This window comes from Anas platyrhynchos, chromosome 2 (genome assembly GCF_047663525.1).
Source record: "Anas platyrhynchos isolate ZD024472 breed Pekin duck chromosome 2, IASCAAS_PekinDuck_T2T, whole genome shotgun sequence".
Taxonomy (NCBI): domain Eukaryota; kingdom Metazoa; phylum Chordata; class Aves; order Anseriformes; family Anatidae; genus Anas; species Anas platyrhynchos.
This window is the reverse complement of record NC_092588.1, coordinates 76,330,134-76,354,727: the sequence shown is the minus strand read 5'-3', so window position 1 is coordinate 76,354,727 and position 24,594 is coordinate 76,330,134. Positions and strand designations below refer to the sequence as shown.

Sequence of the window (24,594 nt, the reverse complement as noted above, 5' to 3'; positions counted from 1 at the left end):
ATAAAGGACAAAGACTTTTTACAACTCCTGTGCATGAAAATCTTTGCTTTGATATGATCATCATTTCCTTTACTTTTTCCTTCTTTTTTAAGGAAAAAAAAAAAAAAAGTTAACCAAGAATTAGGTCATATACACCATTCCCAAGGCACAGACCAAGTAAGCCTGAGGCTTATTGCTTCCACCTGAGAAGGCTAGGATTGACCAAAAAAGCAAACAGCCTCCACCTGTCTGGGCTTTTGGCTTGTCCAAATAAGAGGCTTAGTCACTGGGTGAGAAATAGGCAGACAGTAGCTACAATGGAGGCGGCCGTACCTTCTAGAAGTTGGTCCTACCCCTTTTAACCTTCATTATCCCCCTAGTGCTCTCCCTTACCCTTCCTCCACAGCAGACATAACTGGAGCAGCAATGCGCTTCTGGAGATCTGGTTTGGTTACCTTGTCCAAGACCAAGCCCCTTCTCTGACCTCGCCATGGGGGATGAGTCATGGAAACTTTTAAAGGTGGTGCAAGAAAACTCTGGGGAGAGAATCAGCAGGTGAAGGAGTAGCTCTGTGAATCCTGTTTTAAGGTGAGTGCTCTGTCATGGCAGATAGCGATGGGGAACCAGGCAATCTGAGAGAAAAGGGGGCGTCTTCAGACACCTCTCAGATGCTTCCAAAACCCTTCTGCCTCCAGCCTTCCCCTACAGAGGGTCCTCATTGCTGTGTGTTTCTCCCCTCTCTTCTGTTCCTGTGGTGTATCCTTGATTAAATGAAAATAAGCGTACTTATTATGATGCCTGGTAAATGAGCTGACCTCAAGGCAGGAAGGCAGGGCGCGCAAAAGTCTGGTTTTAATCCTTCTCCGGGTAAAAGGCAATAGTAAAAAAATAATAATAATAAAAACAAAACAAAAAAAAAGGAAGTTAGATAATGAAATAATAATACAGAAGGGAGAGTACGCGCAGAGAACGCGTATTTCTACCGCGGGACGCAGCACGAAGGGAACAAGGGGTCTTGGAGCCGCCTCGAGGGGGGGGGGGATAACCTCGCCCAGGGCCCCGCGAGGAGCAGGTTTTTGGCTGGCGGGGAGAGCTGCGGAGGCAGCGGGCGGGAGGTGGCAGCAGGGAGTCGCTGTGCGAGCTGGCGGTGCCGCTCCTCGGCGCCTGCCTGCGGGATGCTCGGGCGGCCCCGCAGGTGTGAGCGCAGCCCCGGGGGTGCTGCAAAGGGCCTCCTGAAGCCGTGCCGCTGTCACAGCACTCCAGGTCTCCCCCCTGCCCCACCCAGCGGGCCCCTCACCCCCGGGGAAGATGTTCTCAGCCTTGCCAAACCGGCCGCGGCTCCTGGGGCTGAACGGCAGGGGGTAGGCGTTGCCCCCCGACGTGTGTCCCCCTGCACAGGGGTCGCCCCGATGTGCAAGGGGATGGTGAGAGTCCCGTAACAGCATCCCCGCCGCCTGCCTCGGGGGCTCCGCACGGCCACTTGCCGGTGAAACCCCATTTCAGTAGCCTTTCCCGCAGGTGTCTCAGCAAAGGGTTAAGCGCCGGTGTGAGTAAACACGACGTGCACATCCCTGACCCTCTCCGCTCGCACAGAGACTCCCGGTCGGTTTCTCTACCCGAGGATTCCTGAGGATGCAGAGCGAAAACTGAGGGAGAAGCGAGCTGGGGCGTTAAAAATAAAATAAATAAATCCTGCCTCCTCTCCGCTTCTACCCTTTGTGCCGGCGGGCCTCAAGTTTTGCCCACCCCACCCGGCCGGGTTGCGGTCTCCCACCCCAGCTCCGCGCCCCTTGCCCAGCTCCAACAGCACCGGGGGGGCCCGGGCGCGGCCCCGCCCGCTCGGCCGCGCTCCTGCTGCCGGGGAGGGGAGCGGGGAAGGGGGGCGGGAGGGAGGGGCGAGGGCGGCAGCGAGCGGCGGCGGCGGCGGCAGATGCTGCGGCGGAGCCCGGCTCTCCTTCGGCCACAGCCCGCGGCCGGGGCGCCCGCCAGGCGCGCTGCGCTACGGCGCCGCCGCGCAGCCCTCGCCAGCCCCAGCAGCAGCAGGAGGAGCAGCGGCGGCAGCAGCAGCACCGGGAGGAGCAGGACCAGCAGCAGCAGCAGCAGCACCGGCAGTCCTGCGCCTCGCCCCGCGGGGCGGTGGGGGCCGAGCCCCGGCGCTGTCCTGCGGCGGAGCCCCCCGGAGCCGGCTGGGCGCGCTCACGGGGGCGCAGCGGGGAGGGGGGGGATGAAGCCGAAGGTGCTGCAGCTGGGCAAGGTCAGGACCTTGCGGTGAAGACCGAGGCCGTCGCTCGCCCCCCCTCCCCCCCTTTTTTTCCTTTCCTATCCTTGGAGTGAGGATTTGCTGTTGGGTTTTGGAGGCTGCTCGGGAGGACGCAGGGGGAAGCGGCGCCGATCGGTGAGTACGGCAGGCACAGCAATGGTGCCAGGTCCCCCCTCCTTCGTCTTCCTGCCTCTGCGCGGTTATTGCTGCTCGGTGCGGGCTCCTGCGCTGCTCCCCTCGGTGAGGCAGCCGGGCTGGGCTGGGCTGCGTTTGTGCCTTCAGCGGAGAGGGGACAAAGTGCCTGATCTGCCCTCGTTCCTCCCAGCCCTTTCCTCCCTTTCTTCATACGCTGCCCGTCGCTTATGTAGGGCATCCGCGGCACCGTGCCTCCCGACGCCCTGCACTAATGCACTCGTTACGGCAGCGGGCTGGGGGAGAGCGGCAGAAGCAGCAGGAGGAGGAGGAGGAGGAGGAGGAGGAGGAAGGCTCCCGGGGACCCGCGGGCGGGGGCAGCGCCCGGCCCTGCGCGGAGCCCGCTCGGGAGGTGCCGCCGCGATGGGCCTGGGGCGGCTGCGGGTGTCTGTGTGTCTGTCCGTCTGGGTGGCCGTGTGTCGTGTGTGGGGATGATGGAGAGGGGGGGGTTCTCCTTTGAAGCCGGCGTGCCCGAAATCCTGCGCTCGAGGAGCGGGCGGAGGGGGTGGGGAAGGGAGCCGCGCTGTGCAGCGCGATGCTCCGCTGATCTATATTTAATGGCTGAAAGGAAAGGCGCTTTGCTTTTCTTTACCCTTACCTTACTCTTATTCTGGTGTGTAATGTGCTCGCATCGATCGGGCGCAGCGTGGCTTCAGCTGAATCAAGTCACCACAGAGGAGGTGCAGCAGCGGCGCAGGCAGTGCGTGTCGTACACAAATTCATCTGGCCGGGCATCTCAGAGGGAAAAAAGATAAAATATGGAAAAACCCCGAGGAGAAATCATTTTAGAAACCGTGTTAAATTTCCCCTGGAGGGACTCGAGGCATGGATATGTGAAAGGCTGGAATACAGTGTCTTGTTGTGCTCAGACATTTTCTTTCTCACAGTTTAAGTGGCAGTGTGTGCTTTGTTCTGATTCAGGGTGGCACGATTAAGCATTATAGGGGAATAGCTGACACTTCTAGAAAAAGAGGTAGAAATGCAGAGGCCCTTCGTTAAACAGCCAGCTCTTAACTTTATTGGCTGCAGCGGCTGATATTTGTGCACCTAAAACCGTGTATGCTTGGTAGTACCTACTGGGATTAAAGTAAAAACTTCACGTTGCAGGCTTTTTCACAGTCTGTATGTAGGTTGTCTGTATGTAAAGCGAAAACATGAGACCTCCCAAACTGTTGTTTGTAGCTCTGTGTGGAGATGTACAGCTGTACCTCAAGGTATTGGGAGGACTGCCTGGGACTGCGTGGAGTTTATGTAAGTCTGTTGTGGGCTTTTGCTAAACCAAGAGAAGGAGGAATATCTGTGTCATCCTGTCTTGAAGGATGTGTTCATCCTGTCTTGAAGAACGAGCTGATAAAGTTATCCCACTCCCATAGGCCAGCCTGATGTTTTCCAAGCTGCTCAGTTAGTTGGTCAGTGTAGAAATGACGTGGCACGAAGGGAGCGAGGTGCGGGGCTGCAGGGAAAGCTGCTGCATGCTCTACCTGTGGGCCTCAGACCCCAGCGGCCCCAGAGCTTCTGTGAACCGCTTTGCATAACTTACTTGGATGCAACCCTGACCCTAAAACCAAACCACCAAGGAAGGGTGTGATAAATAAGCAGGGCTCGTGCGTTCAGAGATCGATCGCATCCCGATGGTGCTGTTCAGAGATGGTTTTTGCAGGCTGTTATATAAGGGAAGCTTTGGGGAGGGGGGGAGGAAGAGTAGAGAACTGTGCTGTGTATACGCATCAAAGGAAATACCTCTCAAAGCTGCCAGTAGGAAGCAAAGTATTTATTTCTGAATGCCAATTGCATGACTCTTTGTGGACTGCAAGAAAGATGCTTTTGGGAGGGAGCTCCAGCTACTGTGCTTGAGTTCAGTTTGTCAGGTACATTAGCTCATGTTAAGCAGTGATAAATAGCTCATCAGTGGCACTAGCTTTTGACTTCTGTTATGTGTTGCTTTCTTTTAAGTATGCTCCCAAAATAATTTTGTCCTCACATAATGAACTCTGACAGACAGCTGCACAAAATAGAAATAGTATCAACTAAAAAAAAGTGTTTGCATAATTCTTATTTGCATAATTTACCTTTGCTGATGGATGGTATCAATTTAATGGGTGTGATTTGGTGTAATGTGTTTGTTTCTCAAGATGTGTAAAATCAACTTATGCTACAAAGGAAGTGGTGGAACAGCTTATTTTAAGGGTTTTAAGAAATATGCTTTTACGTAGGGCTGTAGATCGGCATGTAAATGGAGCAGATAACAAAATCAGCAGAACTCATGAGTGTTAAATTTTGCACTAAATTTCAGATCCATTTTCTATTTCATGGTTCAGTGTGATACGATTTTTAGAGCCTATCACTTGTGGAAATTCCAGCATATCTTTGTTAGGATTTCAGACATACGTTTCAACAATTCCTAGAAGCAACTGTTTTCAAGACTGTCAGCAAGATAAGGAAAACGCATTTATTATGGCACTATTTTCTTAAATAAGAACCTGTAGTTTTGATTCTTATTGATTGCACTTGTAAGCTGTGAAGTCTGCTATTTCTGGTTACAGCTTACTTTGACAAAAATTAAGTGGATTGCTTCTCTCTTTTTTGAAGCTCTCAGTAAGATCTTAGCACAGGATGAGTTTTGGTTGATTATTTAACTGCACAATATTAAATTTAGTAGTTTGATTATGTACAACATTAGTAATAAATTGTAAGAGAGGCAGGATTTTTAAATATAATGTGCTTATTTTTTTTTAATGACAGAATGACTCTCAAATAGCACTAAAATGCTTTTGCTTCTGAAAGAGAGGTTGACTTTCCTGACAAGTCAATATGCCTGCAAAAACATTGTTCTTCTGCCTTCTTTTTTAAGGGAGAATGTGATGGTAAAATGTTGAGCTTAGTGTATCTTTTGTCAATACAAGTTCTCTGAGTAGGACAGCTATGCTCGTGTATTGCAAACCACGCAATCCTTTGGTTTGTGGCACTTCAGTAGTTAGGTTTTCTTGGAAGGAGGCCTGAACGGAGAGTGACACTGAAATAATGTCTTCTGTTTCTTTGGGATGTGATGACTTGGTGTTGTGAATGGGTTGTAAGAGCAGATTGCCTGACCAGATTCTCTGACAGTATTGTGGACATTATAAATATAAAGGAAATGTGGTATCTGTTTACATAGAAAATGATAGCTATGTTAATAGATTTTCTTTTTTCTTGTATGAGTTACTTGTTTGGTGTAAAACTAGGAAATGGGGAAACATTATCTATGACAGCAAGTATTTAATATTTGTTTAAATTGTTCTTGGCATGAAAACTTCTAGTGCATCATACTGGCTCTTAATCTGCCTGTTCTGCTTTACAAAATTCAATTATAGTAATAAGCAATAACTTCAGGAGACATAAAGTGCAGAAGAGTATGTATTATCTTGTCCTTTTAGTCACTCCCTGTTTTGCTGATTTTTTTTTTTTTTGGGGGGGGGAAGTCTTCTAATGAAATTTTAAAACTTTTTATTTCTCAAACCTACTACGAATGCAGTAACCTTCTTAAAATCTCCATATATAATAACAATATTTGGTGTTACATTTGGTTGTTTTACTGCATTCACCATTATAGTTTCACAGTATAACAAACTATTATTTTTCACCTGTTTTCATTCATTTTTGGGGAGCCAGAAATATGCAGAGTCCACATCAAGTAGTAACATAAATTTAAAACATCTGAGAACCAAAGGGGCTTTTCATCAAATGTTCTCTAGGGGAAGATTTTGCATTTTTTTCTCTCCCCACCCCTTTTTTCTTACCAAGTTTGCAGTTGACTTCATCTCCCGAAATCTTCACAATACAGCGCTTTTTGTCAACAAAACTTCTTTTGGAAACTGACAGTAAAACTTACTGCTTAGTATATATGGACTCCCTTTTCAGCTGTAGGTACATTCTTATGTCCTAACACAGTCAAGTATTGTTCAATTGAGCAACACCGGAATGTACCTATAAGGCTGAATTCTTGAAGGGAACCAAGTGAAATTAGGCATGTAGCATAAACAGCTATTTTGATGAGCTTCTTAATACTTCTAAACATGCTGGATGAGACTTAACTTTTACATATTTGTTTATCTCATGTTAATTTCATTTAAATCACTAAAATGTTTGGGGAAATAATAGGAAATAAGTTTCAGTGTGGCAGTGGAGAATTGTTGTACCTTCTAGCACCACTAGGATTACTTAAATTTGTAATCTGTGTCCTGGAAGGGCATGTATTTCATATTAAAACCAGCAAGCAGTAAGGAAGATTGACTGGCAAGATTCTCAGGAGGTGGCTTGAGGCTCTATATGCTACATTTTGAGGAATGTATTATCTTTTAAATCTTGTTTCCCTATAGAGTGCTACTTCCACAATATTTGAAGATGGATATCTACAAAACACTGTACTGTGTTGAATATGGAACACGTGAACCTTACAATTTCTGTTTATATTTTTCCGACAAAATACTGGAACTTGAGAATGTGCATGTTACTGGCTTGCTAGCAGACTTTTTGTCGGTGGTGTTGATTTCCTTTATATACACTTAAATGATTTTATATTTATCTGAGTTTAACTCATACCAATGAGTGCTGGTCTCTGAAAACAATGTGCACAATCATAGAATCATAGCAAGGTCTGGCATTCTGGTAGCTTCTCCTAATGTTGTACCTGGCTGGGCAGTCATCAGATTTCTTCATTCATGAACATGCACTTTCTCAGAAAGTAGGTTGTCATCAAAGTCAAACTTGCACATTTAAAGATAATCATCCTTCTTCCTAAGAGGTTGACTGTTACCTTACTTGTTTGGCATGGGGAAAGGCAAAAGCTTTTTCTTTTTTTCTTTTTTCTTTTTTTTTTTTTTTTTTTTTGGGCATGAAAAATGGCATGACATTGAATATGGAGATGTCTGAAAAAAAAAAGACTGACCCAGAAGGCTGGGTCAGAGAACAGTTATCTAAGGAAACAACAGCTTAAATGTTTCAGCAATGTAAATGGCTCAAGGTTAGAGAAATACAGACAAGGAAAGCCTGTCTGGGCAAGCCTTGTTGCTGTCTTTATGCCAGAATTTTCAGAGAAACTGAGCTTTTTAAATAAGCAGATACCTGAAGGCATTTTTGAAATCATCTCTGTCTCACATTTCTTACAACAGCTAAACTTCACTGCAGCTTTTGAACATGCCTAATGGCATCATCTTATTTCAGAATGGTTTGGTACCTTTGAGAGGGAGATTGCATGGTCTGGAAGCTGAAGTCTCTTGAGGTGTGGGACTTGGACTCCTAAACAGTGTAAGCGCTAGAATGGGTCCACAAAATTGATCATGTGGTGCATTCTTGCAAATCAGTCTGTCATTCTATGAGCGTTTTTAAAAATTGTCAAATATGATTAATCATTTTGTTAAATTGTCTGAATATTTCTGATGAAGTAGCTGTTCAGGGTATCCTGACTTTCAGTTCAGTGTCTAATCTTGTCTGACCAACTCTGCTTGCAAAAGTAGTAAATAGAATGAACAAGCTTTGGATATTTAAAAAAAAAAAAAAAAAAAAAGAGGGGGAAAAAAGCTTGTGCTGTAGTGAAGCAAGTTGACAGTAGTTGATGAATCATTATTCTTGCCATTCTTGCTGCAAATATTTCTGAAGCTTGAGTTACAAATAGCATGTGGCTTTATGTGTGGATTTCTACTGCAATGCTGAAGTATGTTATCTGGCAGTGCATGGAAAAACTTGTATATGCGAAAGCATGTCTCTTCTTTGTCAGTGTCAATAATATAGAAGGCCAAAATGCTTTCTCAGAATGATCATTATGAAGAAACAACTAAAGATGCTTGACGTTTGGTTTCTTTGTTTATGTCATTAAATAAGGTTTATGGCATTTAAGCTCAACAGAAAGATTTAGAGTAGCAGTGTTGGAAGCCCTGCTTAGGGATCACCAAATTAATTCCCAAGTGCTTCTCTGCTATGTCTCTTTTTTTTTTTTTTCCTTTTTTATAGTGAAGTTTGGTTTGCTCTGGGAAAAAACAGCATTTGTAAAATGGCACACACCTCATTAAGGATTGACTAGTAAACATGCTTTTATTTTACTAATGACATATAGCATGCTATAATTGAATGCTATTTTAGATATGTAGTGTCATTTCCTCTTTTTTACCTGCATAAATACAATGATCCTATAAAGATTTTTATGGGATCAGAAATATGTACTTTTGGATGAAAGTCTGACAAGCTTGGCAAGAACAAGCACGCTGTTGCGCAAAGCCTCAAGGGTCTTGGTGGACTCTGACATCATCACTTCAAAGAAGGATGAGCAGGTTGAACATAATTAGAAACATGCATGTCTAATCGAAGAGTAAGTTTAGAATTGCAGATTTTTAAAAAGTGGCATTAGAAGCACTCATCATACAAAAAAAAAAATCTTTCATATAAATGGCAGCATTGAACAGAGGCCATCAAGTATTTAAGAAGTTTAGTGCACTATTCTATAAAGCAACTGTTTAATACACTGAGGTAAATAAGTGTTTAAAATGTGCCATTACATTTCATGCAGTAAAAACAAATACTGAAGCACGCATTTCTGGCCAAATTAGGGAAGTTCGTTAGCTCCTATGTGCTTCCTCTGGGATACTACCCACTTAATTCTCAGTGCTGACTGTTATAATGAGCTATCAGAGGATGGATAATACTCCTCATTTCAAAAAGAAACAAGTGCTTCCTTATATTCTCTGTCACTTCAGGCCTGCCTGGGTCTGTGCAGCAGCTACCCTCTGTGGATGGAGTGTGGGAATATGATGTAAAAACAACGCTTACATCTCTTCTTTGCCTTTCTGAGACTGAGTTTTGATCAGTTGTCCTAAATGCTCCCTCTCTGTAAATACCTTTTAATTAGTTTATAGGATTAAATTCTTACTTTTCTGTCTCTGTCTGGGAGGTACAGTGTGTGTATAAGTTTCACTGCTTTTTTGTCCCCAGACAACTTGAAGAGACATACATTTTTGGTGGTAAACGATAAATATTTTTTTCTAGTTCATTTGCATTAGTATAAAAAGCTTTAAACTGAGAAGACTTAGAGTGGTAAAACCAAAATTCTATGCTCTGATTGTGTTTTATGCCTTTGTTTTAGTTTTGAATGACTAAAGCTTTGCACAGTTAGATTAAGTAAGGCAATTTAACTTGATTTCCAGAGTAAGATTCATTTTATTATTTCTTAATATTTTTTTTTTTTTACTCTTGGATAAGTGCAACATCAGTGTTTGAGGAATATAGTATATCTGTCACTTAATACTAGCTAAATGCCAGATAATCTTGACCTTCTGTCAGAACTTTGGTACATTGTATATTTCAGATCTGGCATCTCTGACCTCCTCAATCTGCTGGCGCTATTGGAAACCGTACTGGGCAAAGTCACATCGGAGAGCCTGATTTTCCTTTTTGTGTGTGTAGAACTACCTATATTTTTGTAGGTGCTGTAGGGTGGAGCACTTTATAGGGTCTTATGGCCAAAGGCAGACCCTGGTTGCTCTCTCAGCAGAAGGGCACTTAAACCAGAACCTTGTCTCAGCTGGCCTATGAGGAGCAGGGGTTTCCTCTACAGTGTTTCTCTGTGCACTGGAGTCTTCAGGCTGGCGTGGCTGATGGATTGTTCTTTGAGGCTCTCTCAGCATGGTCTCCCCTCTAAAAATATCCAGCAGGGAGCTGCTTGGCTTTTGATCAGCAGTGATGACAATATTTTAGGTCCCCGAATGACAGATTGGTGGAGGTCTATTGACAGAGCAGACTGGGAGCAGTGATGTTTGTCAAGTAGCCAAAGAATCTCTGCAATATAAATGGCTTTTGCATGTTTCCCTGTGTCACAAAAAAAAATAAAAATGGTGGGGGAAGGAAGGTGAGGACAGAGAGGCTGAAAGTCATGCTTGCTGTACTGTCAGTGAAGTAAAAAGATGATGATTCAGTCCTTTAACATAGATAGTTGAGCCAATCTGACGATTTCTAGTAAACATCTTTAGAAATGTTTTCCAGAGTGTTTATTTGCAAAAATATACAAGTTCTAACAGGCCATTTGTGCAAATACTCCAAACCAAAACAGTTCAAACATGCTTAAGATCTGTGTGCATCGACACTACTTATATGCTATAAGCAAGTATGAAACTAGCTGCACCTGCGTCAAATATTGAAATTCCTCTTGCATCTTTATTATGTATCATGTGTACTATGCTCCAAAGCTGTGCAATTTTGTTTCTCCCCCAAGAAAAAAACAATAATATTCTTATTGAATTAGGTAACAGAATTTCAACAGATTCAATGGGAGATCTATGCTTTACAAGATGAAGCTCTGTCAGAAATATTTTTCGTTCTTTAATTTTTTCACCAACTTGACTCTTCCATACCTCTGCAATATCATGTTTGTGATGATGTGGGGGTTTTTGTTTGATTTAAAGAAAATCACAGGTATTTGCAGTGGCATCATAAAACAGGCAGAATGAGTAATCTCAGTACTACTTCATAATTTTTCTTATAGTTCATTATTTATAAGTCTTGCCGTACTGGGTCAAATGATCCTCTTCCAGCTTTGACTAATGTGTAAGAGTTCTAGGAGGGGGATGATGATGGAGGTGTGGGAAGGAGAAAGAAAGAAAAAATCATTGGTAGCTTGTTTAACTAATTCACTTGACAGAGATATTCTTCCCCACCTCCAGAACGGTCAGGTTCTGAAAGTGCAAGGCTTGTTTACCCGATGCTGTAGAGTGCTTGTCAATAAATCGTATTACTTTCTAGAAAGTAATACAAAGACCATTAAAACAAGTAACTAAATATATGTAAATGTGTTCTTGTAGGGAATAGTTACATTTATTAATAGTGTTTAAATACCTACATTTTTCAAATACTTTTCAAATAAATCTTTATTTAAATATGGTCTTTTGGGTCTACTGTGGGTTTAATCACTACCAGATATTGACAGGTAGCTGAAAACCATTTGCTTTTTTCACCTGGTTTTATTTGTCTAATTTGTCTGCTGTGCAATAGTCATATTTTTGGTTAATAAATGAAAATGAGTGGCTGGTGCAAAAAGCCCGAGTTGACCATAAAGAACGGTACTAGTAGAAAAGAGAAGCTGTACTTAAAACTGGAGTAAGAGGGAGAATGGAAAGGAGTAGTGATTGCTCTTGAGGCTACAGAGTTAAAAATGCAGATCTTTGACTAACTGTTCTACATACCTGTTGATCCCCTTTCTGAAATGCATTAGTCCTATGCTGTGGATTGTAAGGGTACAGGTGAATCCTTACTATAGTCTCTTGAGCTGTTTCTCTGGAGATGTATGTGCTCTGCTTCTTCCCTGATGCACATTCAAGGTGATTTTAGTTTGTTCTTTTGGGTTCTACTCTTCTTTCATACTTGCCTACCTATCCACCAAAACCATGTGCTGGTAAACTTGTTAATACAGGTTAGGATGTTGTCACCTTCCAAAGAACTTGTCAGCGTTTGCATTGAAAATAGGATTGATGAGTTTCACACTTCAATGATGTGGTTTAGTCTTCAGATCTGGAATAAGCTATGGTACTTCAGGTTCAGCTTTTTTCTGTTCATGTGAAGATAGCACTGCAAGTTTTGGGTATTCAGAATACATTCAGAAATATTGAGTTTTTTGTATGTCTGTGGAATGCACTTATAAATGTGGAATATTGTTACTTGAATAAAGCTTTCAAATAAAAAGAGGAGAGAAAATGAACTCCTTAAATTTCCCTTCTTATCACTAGAAAGTGTGGTAACCATCTGAAACTCAGGCTAGTAAGACCTGTTCATCTGCATAGAATGCCTATATAATTTTTCTGAGTCTGAATTGAGTGATGTTTTTAAAAACAACTCTGCTTCTATGTTTTTGTAGTTACTTTAAATTTGGTTGCCTTTGTTACCCTTTTCACAGGCATATTGTGTGAATTTCCCAGAGCAAGATCTAAAACTATAGAAACATTTAAGCTGGATCTTACTTTCTAGAAATCAGAGAGTACCTGTGAAATGCCACTAAAATAGAAGGTCTTGTTTCTTTTGTTTTTCTGAATTTGGATGTTTTCTGAATCGTGCTTTCCAGAAGTCTTTATACATTTTATCAAATTGTACTCAATCAAGTCTAGTAAGTAGCAAGAAGAGGTTATAAGCAAGCTTTTAATCAGACACAGTAGCTGTCTCCATTCTCTCTTTGAGAGAGAGCCGTACACATTTGAGTGATTGCTGTCTGAGAATTAAAGTAACTTTTTTGTTTTTCATATAGATGTTCTTTAATTTTCTTTCTTTTTAAAGTGAAAATATTAGTTTTCTTACAGTGAAACAACTGAACAAGGCTAAAACCTTATTGTATATTGTGATACAACTAAATTAATTAGGTAGTAGAAGAGAGGCAAACGAATAAAATCATATATCAAGGTGGTGGAATATATGTAAAGGCAGAACTGTCTACGTGGAACTGTTGTAGTATGGGCTTTCAGTGGCTGTTCTGATTCAGAAGGGAAATCAACCTCAGCAGCAGTGGAAGCTACAGCATCTCAGATGCCTGTGTAATACATCAAGAACCTTACCTGTTGGAATAGTGTGAGCTGAGACTTATTTTTGGTTTTGGATCAGCTAAAGGAGGTAATATCAGTGCAATAAATCCTCAACTACTTCAATGGAGTTTGAGGATGACTAAAATAATTCTAGTTTTGTATTCTATTCCCTTTAATGTGCAATTTACAGCAGCTTATGTGAAAGGGTTAGGCACTTGTGATTTATTTCACAATACCAGGTTCTAGATATAAAGTATATTTCTGAAGCACAGCTATACATCTGCATTACACAAGAACAGTCAGAGAAAGGAAGGCCAGCACAAAGCCTTTTCTTCTTTGCACATAAATCACTTTATAGAGCTTCTTTCAAAATGTGGCTTACCCTGCTGAATGCATTTATAGGACATAACACGAAGTTCCTGATGTTTTAATCTTCATCTCTTTTTTCATATACTTGTAGAGGAGAATAACAATAAGGGGCTTGTAGTTTAAGGTCTGAGTACTTCTACATCCAAAAATTTTGAAGTTTGAACCTTCTTTTTAAATAGCATTTTTAATACTGCTTAAACAAGACATTCAAATATTAACCAAAACTTAACAAACGTATAAAGCAGTACTGCTCCTCTACTGAAAGGATTGTTAGGCATTGGAGTAGGCTGCCCAGGAAAGTGGTTGAGACATCCCTGGAGGTCTTTAAAATACATTTAGATGTCGAGCTTAGTGATATGGTTTAGTGGAGGACTGGTTACTGTTGGGTCAGAGGTTGGACTGGATGATCTTGGATGTCTCTTCCAACCTAGATGATTCAGTGATTCTATAATTCTTTTTCTGTAATTCTTTTTATTTCACATTTCCTCTTTTTATAAAGACTTTTTGGTTGGTTGTCTTGAAAGAGTCATTAATGGCTTATGTAAAATATTATGGAAGATCTTGTTGCCTTGTGAACTCATTGCATTTTCGCATTTCAGACATCTGGGATCGCTCCTGCTCTCAGGAGGATGTGAGCCCTACCATTGTTTAACAAATGTATGATGAACTGTTAATATATAACACGCTACTTGGTAGAAGTAAAGTTTACAGCTGAAATTATTTTATGGTGCAAAAGGTGTTGTTAAGGGGGCTGAAGTCCCTAACTTTTTATGTAGGCTAGCTTGTGGTAGAAGGCCTTGAAAATTCCTTCAGTCATCCTGCTCACAGTTCTCACTTCAAACTTTTTTTAACCATTCTACAGATGTGGAACCAAAGTTTGAATTGAAGTGTATTTACCTATTACGACTGGATTTCAGTGAGCTAATTTTTTTTATGAAAACGGATCTGAAATAAACAGTTGTTGAAACTAGTTGTGAGTGTCCCAGCATTTCTCACCTTGAGTGAGCTCAACAACTGAGTAAATCCCTGACGTTTCACAATCTATAACAAACAAGTCAGAAAGAAGCTTCAACAGTATCTTTGTAGGCACAGTGGCAGATAACCCATTCAGTCCAACCATGTGTTTGGAAAATCACGTGCAGTAAATTTGTTAATGGTTCCATATATGAAGGACCATATGCAAGAATGCAGATGGAGTAACAGACTGCAATGCTAATTTATCAATCATCTAAGCAATCAAACATAGTGGTGGCTTTTTGTGTTGTACTACAGCAGTGTTTTGACAACTGAATTTAGATCACAACCCTGTTGAACTGGTGCTGTCCAAAACATTTTTACAGATGGTCCTTGTGCTGAAGAGTTCGAAAAACCTAGCTAACACAACTGCTGAAAGGAAAACATGTATAAAAAGGTTGAAAACAGGTCAGGTACAAGCATGAAAACAGGATCCTGGTTGCTTATGTACTCTGTCTCCCAGAACATGCATCTCGTTTAGTTTTGCTCAAGCAAAGACTTGTCTCTTGATATACTGCTAACAGTGCATGGATGGCATAAAACTAACTTTTGATTGACTTCATGTGAAATTTTCACAAGTAACATTTTATCATATCCAGGAGGCTTTTTTCCAAAACAAAATATCATTACTCAGCTTCCCCCATCCCCCCAGAATGAATAGGGGGGCAGAGGAAAAGAGAAAGAATGTAAAATGTACTGATATTGTCTCACGAGAAGTTTAAAAAACTAAATGAGAACTTTCTAAGTGAGAACTTTCTTTTGTGAGAATAATGAAGCTATATAAAGCTCTCATGCTGGTCTGTAACTGTAATGTTGTATTAATGTGGAGCGTGTAAGGAGCGGCATTAAACTCACTTGTGAGCAAGGGTCTGTTGCTATTGTTTCATCATGTGTTGAGAGAGAACTGGAAAGACAGCTTCAGGTTAAGCCTTGCCTTGGTACCAGTAGTAATTTCCTTCCAATCCTTATTTCATTTTTTTTTTGTTTTAAGCAAAAAGAAGCAAGCGGTCTACATCAGAAAGATTAGGGGCAAATGTTTGAGATTTCTGTATCCTTAGGTTTTTTTCATCAAATGGAGGTCAAGCTGATGTTGAAGTAATTAAAGATTCCGTCAGCTAAATACTTGGTATAGGTAGACCTTAGAATATTTGGACAATCTCTCAGCTTTTTTTGCTTTTGCTCTAACAAAACATAAAATGCTATTCTTTGTGTTTTTTTTTTTTTTTTGTTTTTTTTTTTTCTTAAATGCTTCCAGGGTTTTAAGATTTCCTGGAACTGTTCTTTTCTTAGATTTTCTTAGTATTTTTGTTTGTTTGTTTGTTTGTTTTTGTGTGTGTGTGTGAATATAAGGTTAAAACCACATAGCAGCCTGGGCTCATTGTCTTAGCTCAGTGGATCGGAACGTAACCAGTGACTTATTTTTCCCCTCCATTAGGGTATGTCATGTGTCATGAAATACATCATCTTGTCAAAGAAATTTAAACTAATATCAGCTTCAGTAAGGATCTGAGGTATGAGAACCCTTTTTTTTTTTTTTTTTTTCCCTGCAACAATAACATACGGAAGTAAACTGAAAAGATTTTGGGGGAAGAAGAAAGAATATATTTCAAGCCTAACATGGTTACTCAAAATAACTGTTTCTCCAACAAGATAAGACAACTTTTTAAAATCAGTGTCAGAATGTTATTACAAGACAATAAAATGTAGTTTGTGTATTAGGTAGCAGCTGACCTTATCATTTAAGGTGTTTAAAATGAAGTAAAATGTCTCAACAAGTCTAGATTTGACTTTGCCAGGATTGTATAACCACATTTTTGATATGGCTGGTGAACTATATTGTTCTGGAATAACTTAGTAGCATAATACACAATTAAAAATCTATTTGATGTGGTATTCGTTTTTGAAAAATTAAACTTGTCAAACTTATGAAATCCATGGAAAAAGAAAAAGAGTTCTGGCTTTGTAGCTGGTGCTATTTTGCCTTAAAAAATTAAATAAGTCTTGCTGAGCAAAAGAGTTCTATCTGGAGAAATTTAACCTTCACAACTAAGATACATTGATATACTTGTAGTCACCCTTTAAAGTGTGCTCTGTTGGAATGTGTTCTGGGTTTTAGAACATCTGTCCTCTAATGTTTCTAAATGTCACTATTCTAAATACATCTTCCTAAGGTATTATGCTTGTATACATTTATATTCTGGATGTTGCTCAAAACATTTTATTTCTATTCATTGTTCCTCTAGGTTGTCAGATCACAATTCACAAGATGTGTAGTTAACAAACGACTTACATCGCAAAAGGGTAAATATAATAAGAATGGTAATGGTATTGCCTAAAGATATAATCTGAAGAGAAATTTCAGTTTAAAAATCGTAGTTTCCAGGTGATAAGTTTGCTTACCGATAGGTGCAGATATTGCAGAGTGTTATCTCCTTTATCCATTCTATCCACTAATTATTTTCTGTGCTCAGAGGATGGATAGACTTCAATTTTTTTTTTCCACATTTTTTCTTCTTGTAGACTGTTGCACAGTTGTGCACCCTTCCCTGACATCACTCTATCTCCTGTTCTTATGTATTTTGCTTCATAATTCAGTACTTCTGTATTTTCATTTACTAGCTCACTTATTTTGTATCCTGCTTTTTGCTGAGTTAGGGCTCAGGCTGCTCTAAGTCACAGAGAACAAGAATTCACTTCTCAAATTTATGGTAACTTGATATTTTGTGGTATCACATTATTGCCCTGGACATAGATAAAGCTATCTTGGGGAGGTTCTAGTAGGGCTTTTTCATGTATCACAGCATAGACTTGGATCCATTCTTGCACTGTAACAGACCAAATGCTAATAGAGAGTTGGCTTCAGAATCAGCTTGTAGGCAACAGTGTATTTCTCTGTTGAGGAGTGGAGGAGTCACAGAATCACAGCTGCAGAATGGTTTAGGTTGGAAGGACAGAGATGAGCACAACTGAAAAGTGCTTGGCTCTGTCTTCTTTGCACCCTCCCTTCAAATGTTTATGTTAAGCCCTCCTGAGCCTCCTCTTCTCCAGGCTGCAGTCCCAGATCTTTCAGCATCTCCTCACAGGAGGGGTGCTCCAGTCCCTTCATCATCTTGGTGGCCCTCTGTTGGACTCTTTCCAATGTGTCAGTGCTTTTCAGTATGTCCATTTGCAAAAAGACATGCAGTTAATGTACTTCATCATGTTATCTGTGCATATCCTACATTAAAATTTCTACTTTAGTACTAGCTTTAGGAGATTTAAAGTCTCTAATTATCTGTGAAAGGTCGTGATGATCAGGGAAGTCCCCAAGGACTTGGGAAAACAAATGTCATTCCTGTCATCAAGAAGGGCAAGAAGGAAGATGTGGAGAACTACAGGCCAGCCAGCCTCACTTCAGACCATGGGAAAGTAATGGAGCAAATCCTCCTGTAAATCATTTCCAAATACATGAAGGGCGAAGAAGGTGATTGTAAGTAATCAGCATTGATTTGTGAAAGAGATAACATGGTTGACCAGACTTACAGCCTTCTATAATGAGATGACTGTGGTGGACAAGTGGGGAGCATTTATCTCAACTTTAGTAAGGCTTTTGACAGTATCACACGTCATTGTGGTAGACAAGCTTTTGAAGTATGGGTTAGATAAACTGACAGTAACATAGACTGAAAACTGTCTGAATCACTGGGCTCAAAGGGTGATGGTAAGCAGCATGAAGTCCAGCAGGAGGCTGCTAATGGTGTACTCCAGGGATCAATACTGGATCCTTTATTGTCTAATGCTGCTGTTAATAATCTGGGTTATGGGACACAGATACACTGTCAGCAAGTTCCCAGGTGATTCAAAACTGTGAAGACTGGTTTATATACCAGATAACTGTGCAGCTATTCAGAGAGGTGTGGACAAGATGGAGAAATGGGCTGACAGGAACCTCATGAAGTTCTAACAAAGGCAGAAAGCCAAGCTCTGCTTGTGGGTAGGAGCAACATCTTGAGCCTCCGTCTAGGATCCAGAGGTCCTAGTGCATAAGAAGTTGAACATGAGCCAGCAGTGTGCTCTTATGTCAAAGACAACCAACAGTCTCCTGGGTTGTATTAGGAAAAGCATCATTGGGATGTGGAGGGAATTGGTTCTTCCCTCTGCTCAGTACTGATAGGGTCACATCTGGAGAGCTGTGCCCAGTTCTGATGCAATTTTAGGTAATCCTCAACTGTTCTTTAACTTCTTCTGCTTTGGTATCTGCCAAAGAGAAATTCAGGTATTAGTGGGCTGCAACATCTGTTTAACTGTTACTTGATTTCAAATGAGGAACAAAGTTTTAAACTGGGAACAGAAGCTGTTTGGGGATAGGGAAAGGGGATTGAGTATAGGCCTGATGTGTTCCATCAGATGCTTGCTTTTGACACAGTAGGCAATTCTCATTGCTCTGTGAACTTGAGTTCCAGTGTTAGTATTCAACACTGGATGCATTAATTGTCCCAAGGATGTTATATGCATTGGTTACTATAGACTGTCCTGTGTGCAGAAAAAAATGTCTTGGTAGGCAAATAGCAAAGCAGTGTTCAAATGCTACCTGAGAACTTGGATGTAACAGTTTGTAAAGGAGCTCAAAGCTTTGCATAGTTTCTAGTAGGGCCCAAATGTCAGCAGTAAGGCTGCTTGTGGAGCATCATTCAGCCTTGCCTAAGACCAGCTCTTCTACGTGCAAGAACTAAATTCCTGAAATTCAAAATACATGATAGCTAGAGCTGGATCCCTGAGGAGCCATCATCAAGACATTTCAAGAATCTTATTACAGTTTTCTCTGAAGCAGATACTCTGATTTTATTAGTGATTGGTCTTCATTTGGTTTCACCTGTGATTGATAGGGCAGTCTGCTTTGAATAAAGTGATTTGTATGTCTCAAATTACTCTGATAGTGGAACTGGCAAAGTGTGTTTTGTACTCACTTTCTTCTGTTGCTGCTGGGATATTCTGGACACTAATCCAAGTGGTTTTGATTTGCTTTCCTAACAAAAGTAAGTATAAATGTTTTTGGCAAAACATCAGTAGTGTGAGTTAGAAAGCTTTGCATTAATGGCTTGCGGTTTCAAACTATCCTAAAAATAAACACCTCACAGTTGGAACCTACATGTTTGTGATATCACTGATGGTAGGAAATGTCTCTTTAATATTCAGGTTTTTTTTTCCTTTTTTCTGTTCATAATGAAGCATCTTAAATGAGCTATTGTTTTCTTCTTTATTTTGAGGAAGTTGCTCAAAGCAGCATAACGAGTTGAAACACCCTGTATTTTCAGACTTGTAGGATAATAACAGAAAATTAATGCTTTGTTTGAGCACATTTGTCTTGGGCCTGGAGAGCATGATCCACCAATATTCAAACAGGCCGTTCATCAATATATGTTCTAAGAAGTTTCATCCTAGCATCAGTTTGATCAAAAAGTCAGGAAGCATCAAGTCGATTTGTAGTAGAAAGTCCTTTTCCCCTTCGTATTTTGTATGGACAAGGTTTGGGAGGAAAGGGTGGGCAAAATGTCTGGATGAATAGAATAGCAGATTAAGTTATTAATACTGCTTTTATTCAGAGAACATTCACAGCATTTAAATTACACCTTATAAGAAATAAAAATCCAACAAAATCTGTGTGATGCTAAAGGTATGGAATTTTATTTTAAAGCATTGCATAGATAGATGATCTGTTATTTTGTTCATTATCTTTGTCTTTGGTTTCTTTTCTCGTTACATAAGTTAAACTCTGTAGTATTAGAAACTTTCATGTGATGGAAAAGAGGTTCCTCTTGATTTCCAATGGAAGAGTAATAGTAGCGATGTGTCTTTCTAGTTTTTGATTATATAGACCCAGTAGACCTGGTCTAATTTAATGGGGCAAGCAATCTGATTACACAGATTGAAAACAGAGTTGTTCTTCTGGTGCATTGCTTTTTCACTCTAGAACAAACCTTTTTGTATCAGTCTGCATTTGTTGAAGGCTGCAGTTTTGGATCTTAAACTCCCAGATTCTATGAAAGTTAAGTTTCTTCGTGGGAGCAAAACCTCTAGAGGGTGCCCCAAACCTGCTTTCGGTTAAAGAACTTCCTAGGTCCTCTGGTATTGATGTCAGAAGTGCATAATTGTAGGTCAGAGTTCAGTTCCTGAAAGGTCTTCCTGCTATACCAGTAATTCATGTGCCTTAAATGACCGTTCCTTTAATGTTGGTTCAGAAGTCTTTCTACTCTGTGATGATAGTCATTTTTGAGTGTGTTTTCTTTTTATAGTAGGCAATATCTGTATGGCTGACAGGTCCGGTTTTGGATTTTTTTAAACATATTTAATTTTTGTTCATAATTTCTCCATACTGGAAGAGCACACAATGTTTCTAATGTCGCATAGATCACACATTAAGATACGGTTTCTTTGACCAAGACTAGATGTCTACAAGTTATATATTTACCAATTCCTTTCTCACTTGTAATCTTGCCCTAGACTGTGAGCTTCATTGCCAGGTTTGTTTAAAAAAAAAAAAAATCAACAAAAAAAGAAACAGGTACTTTTAACATTGTACCTGTTTAAATATTATATATATATAGTATATATATATAGTATATATATTATATATGTATAATGTGTATATATATTATAAATATATATATAGTATATATTATATATATATATATATAATATATAATATATATAATATATATATAGGTTTTAATGGTAAAGACAAAAGCTTAGGGAACAGTTTCATTAAATACTTATTCCTAATTGATTTCTTGACATGAAAGCATATTTCAAGAGAAAGGAGACAAGATTTTTAAGAAACACTGCTTAATAACTGTTAAACATATGAAATATGATGAAATCTTGCCAGCTGAACTGTGTATCAACAATGTCACTGCCAATCAGCTGCAGCTAGTGATGAAGAGGGCACCATCAGAAGCACAGTTTTAGAGGTCTAGTAACTTCCTGCTGCGCGCTCTGAGGGGCTGAATTTTGCATTATTTTTTTGTCTCTTTCCTTAGATGCATACCAAAAATATCTGGATATGTTCATATATTCGTAGTTCAAAATAAATTTGCTAGACTTAAAATGGTTGTAGGCAGTAATGACATGTATTTAAAAGTAAGGTGGTATATCAAAGATGGAGTCATCACATTAAGAACCTTCTTCTCCAGCTTTTAGGGGAGTTGTAGATATTTGGAAGCTTCTGCTGTGAAATATTCTTGTTTGGGGATTTTGTATATGACCTAGGAGTATTTCCTCTCTGTTCCAGTCTGAAGGTATGGGGAATCTTTGCATGCTGGTCAACATAATCAAATCCTGTTCATATTTACTCTCAAAATCCTGTTGACATCAGTGGGACTATTTACATGACTAAAAACCATTGGGATTTTTCCTAAACTGTATTATCTCCTAACTAATTTTGTAATTTATATGTATTAACACAGCATTTATAATGTTTATGATCTGAATTCATGTTTAGTCTACAGGAATTATACTGTATATACATTAATTACATGACATCCTAAAGAGGACTTCAAGAATACTGCATAAATAACCGCCTGAGAAAAAAAAATCATACTGAAAAGAGGAAAAGTCAGCACACCCATAATTGATGATTCTCATTTTGAATAGAGTGCTGGGGAAAATGGTGAGAGAAGGCTAGGTAAATAAAAAGATTGTCCCAGTTAAGTATAGACTTAAGACATGTTAGCTAGCAAGTCTTAAGAATGCAGAGATTTGCTGTTCTTTGATCTTTTGAAGAAAGAACAAAAGATTGGGAGTAAAAATATATATATATATATATATCTTTCCCATTATATATATATATATATTTCCCATTATATATATATATATATATATATATATATATATCTTTCCATTGATATATTGGATTAAAATTAGTAAACTAGTTCTAAAATAGCTTGAAAATAACTTGATTTGAGTATCCTTACCCTTTACAGCAATTAGCTGAGACATTGCAAGTGTATTGAGAAGGGTCTTAAGGTAGTGGCTTATGATCTAGAAAATGAATGAAGATGATGAAGCTTAAGTTATCCTTTTTTTCTTTTTCCCTGGGGAGGAGAGCAACTGCAGCCTGCTCCTGCCTCACTGGGAATTGATTTTGGATGGACTTTTTAATTCTGTAGTAAATAAAACAATGAGGTTTGGGGTTGGCGATGAAGATTAAACATTTTTGGTTTTTTATTTAAAAGTTAGTTTAGATTTATTGTACTGGTTATAGTTCACCATGGAAATAAAACACTCAAAAAGACAGCAGTCTTAATGTATTTCTTGAATGTATTTCAAATATATATGTTTATAATAATATGTTTATAGTATGTTTATAATAATATGTTTAAGAATCTATCTGTAATCAGATTAGTAAACTATTGTAGATTTCAAGTTGTTTTATTTGTGGATTTCAAGTTGTTATGTGGCTTCATATACATGAATTCATTGCTAAACTGATCCATTCCAGAGAACACTTTGATTGTTCTTAGTTGCTGACCAGTGTTCTTCAACATACTTGTTGTATATTCTGTTTTTTTTTTAATACGATCAGTAGAGTTTCAGTAAGTATTTTGATATTTAGCAATACCTGAATATCTAGTATCTAAATACGTGATACATTAAATGATATATTGTGCTTAGTTTCTTAATATAAACAACTAGTGTTGCAAGGCTTAAGCTCTTCCATGTATCAACAAGGTATAGGCTTGGGTAACTGTATAGGATGCAAGTTTTGAACAGCCTTAAGGTGAGGTGATATAGAGCTTTGCAATTTAAGAGTAAGCATGTCACTTCTGAAAATATAACTGCTTATCTAACTGGTTCTTGTGATGCTTCTTGTGATGCTTTCAGGAATGCTAGTTAAACTAATTTAAATAGCTACTAATTTTAAGCATCTTAACCTTATGAAGGTAAGGAAGCTTTTCATTGTTTTAAGGTGGTGGTGGGGAATAGGTAGTTTTTTATTCTCGAAGTCCAAAAGAAATATGCATCACTTACTACAGTTGCAGTGAAAGCTACAGACGGCATGTATAAAATCCAACTGTCATGGACTAGTGAGCTTTTGGTTTTGTAACAACCTGGTTAGACACGTAGAAATTAGACTTTCATTCTTGGATTTTAAGGCTTCACCTTTCCAAGCCTTGATGTGTCTCATATTATACCGGTAGACTTTTATTTTCTGTAGGTAGGGTATATCTAGGGTTATTTGTATCAATTTTGACACACAGAGAGAAATTTATTAGCAATACAAAGTGAAAACTCTTGTGATTTTTTTTTTTTCTGCCATATCAATTTAGTGTTAAATCCTTATATCCTGTTAACTGGTCCTGCTGGTGCTGTAATATTTATTTTTTTATCTACCTAGTAGTCCATTTCCCAGTGATTTTATCTAGTTGTGATTTTTCTTGTTGTCAAGAGTTAGTCTTGGTTTTTCTCTTTTTTTTGAGGGGGAAAAGGGACTCGAGGGGTGACAGGTACTTAAACATCTGGTATTACCATCACATAACTGCATCATAATGTCACTTACATTTGTATGAGAATTTAACAAACCTCTACAAACAGCATTTAGATTGGCATTGGAATTCAAATCACAGACCCTGACTTATAGTAGTGAACTCTCATTTATACTCAGCCTTTGTGAAACATTAAAGATTGCTTGTCATATGTATAATGTCACTTTGTGCAAAAGTGAGCTAATAGTTTTATTAATAATATGACAGTAAGATGTTTATGGAATAAGAAAATGTGTAAACAGTGTTGACAGTATCTTAGAACAGTTAAGGTGAAGACATTTTAATTTTACTAATTTCCCACAAATGTTTCCTTTGGCAAGAAACCTTATTGGTATTTACTTTAGTAAATACTTTTCTAAAGGAAACATTGTTGGAATTTAGTAAGAACTCAATAGTTAGAAATGTTCCTTGGGAAATTATAGTACCCATAATGAATAATGGGGAGAGCCTTTCAAATGTAATTTTGTAGCTTGTAGTGTTGTTTTATTTCTTCCTAAATAGAGGAGTCACATGGTCCTTTTGAGTGCCTCTGTCCAGCTCATTCCAAGGCAGTGCACATTAGCCTTTTGATTCCTAGTTTTCTCAAAATATGGTGGCAAATACTGATTTTCATTATCTGTGAAGAGTAATGACCAATGTAACCCAAACACCTTTAAATGATGTAGAAATTATATGTTATGTGATGATATTTGGTTTAGAGGAAGGTGATTCTTCAAAGTGTTTAATGACCAAA

General features: G+C 39.3%; 1 protein-coding gene across 3 annotated transcripts in view; it reads left to right on the top strand.

Moving 5' to 3' along the window:
* Positions 1-281: 281 nt before the first annotated feature.
* The window catches only part of CTNND2 (catenin delta 2), a 644,010-nt gene continuing 619,697 nt past the window's right edge, over positions 282-24,594 (top strand). Inside the window, exon 1 of one of the 3 annotated variants that reach the window (XM_072034965.1) lies at positions 282-567. The gene's annotated coding sequence lies outside the window, so the exon portion shown is untranslated. Of the gene's footprint in view, positions 568-1,885; positions 2,375-24,594 lie in introns of those variants that run through there. The other 2 variants (XM_072034964.1, XM_072034970.1) reach the window with 2 other exon arrangements.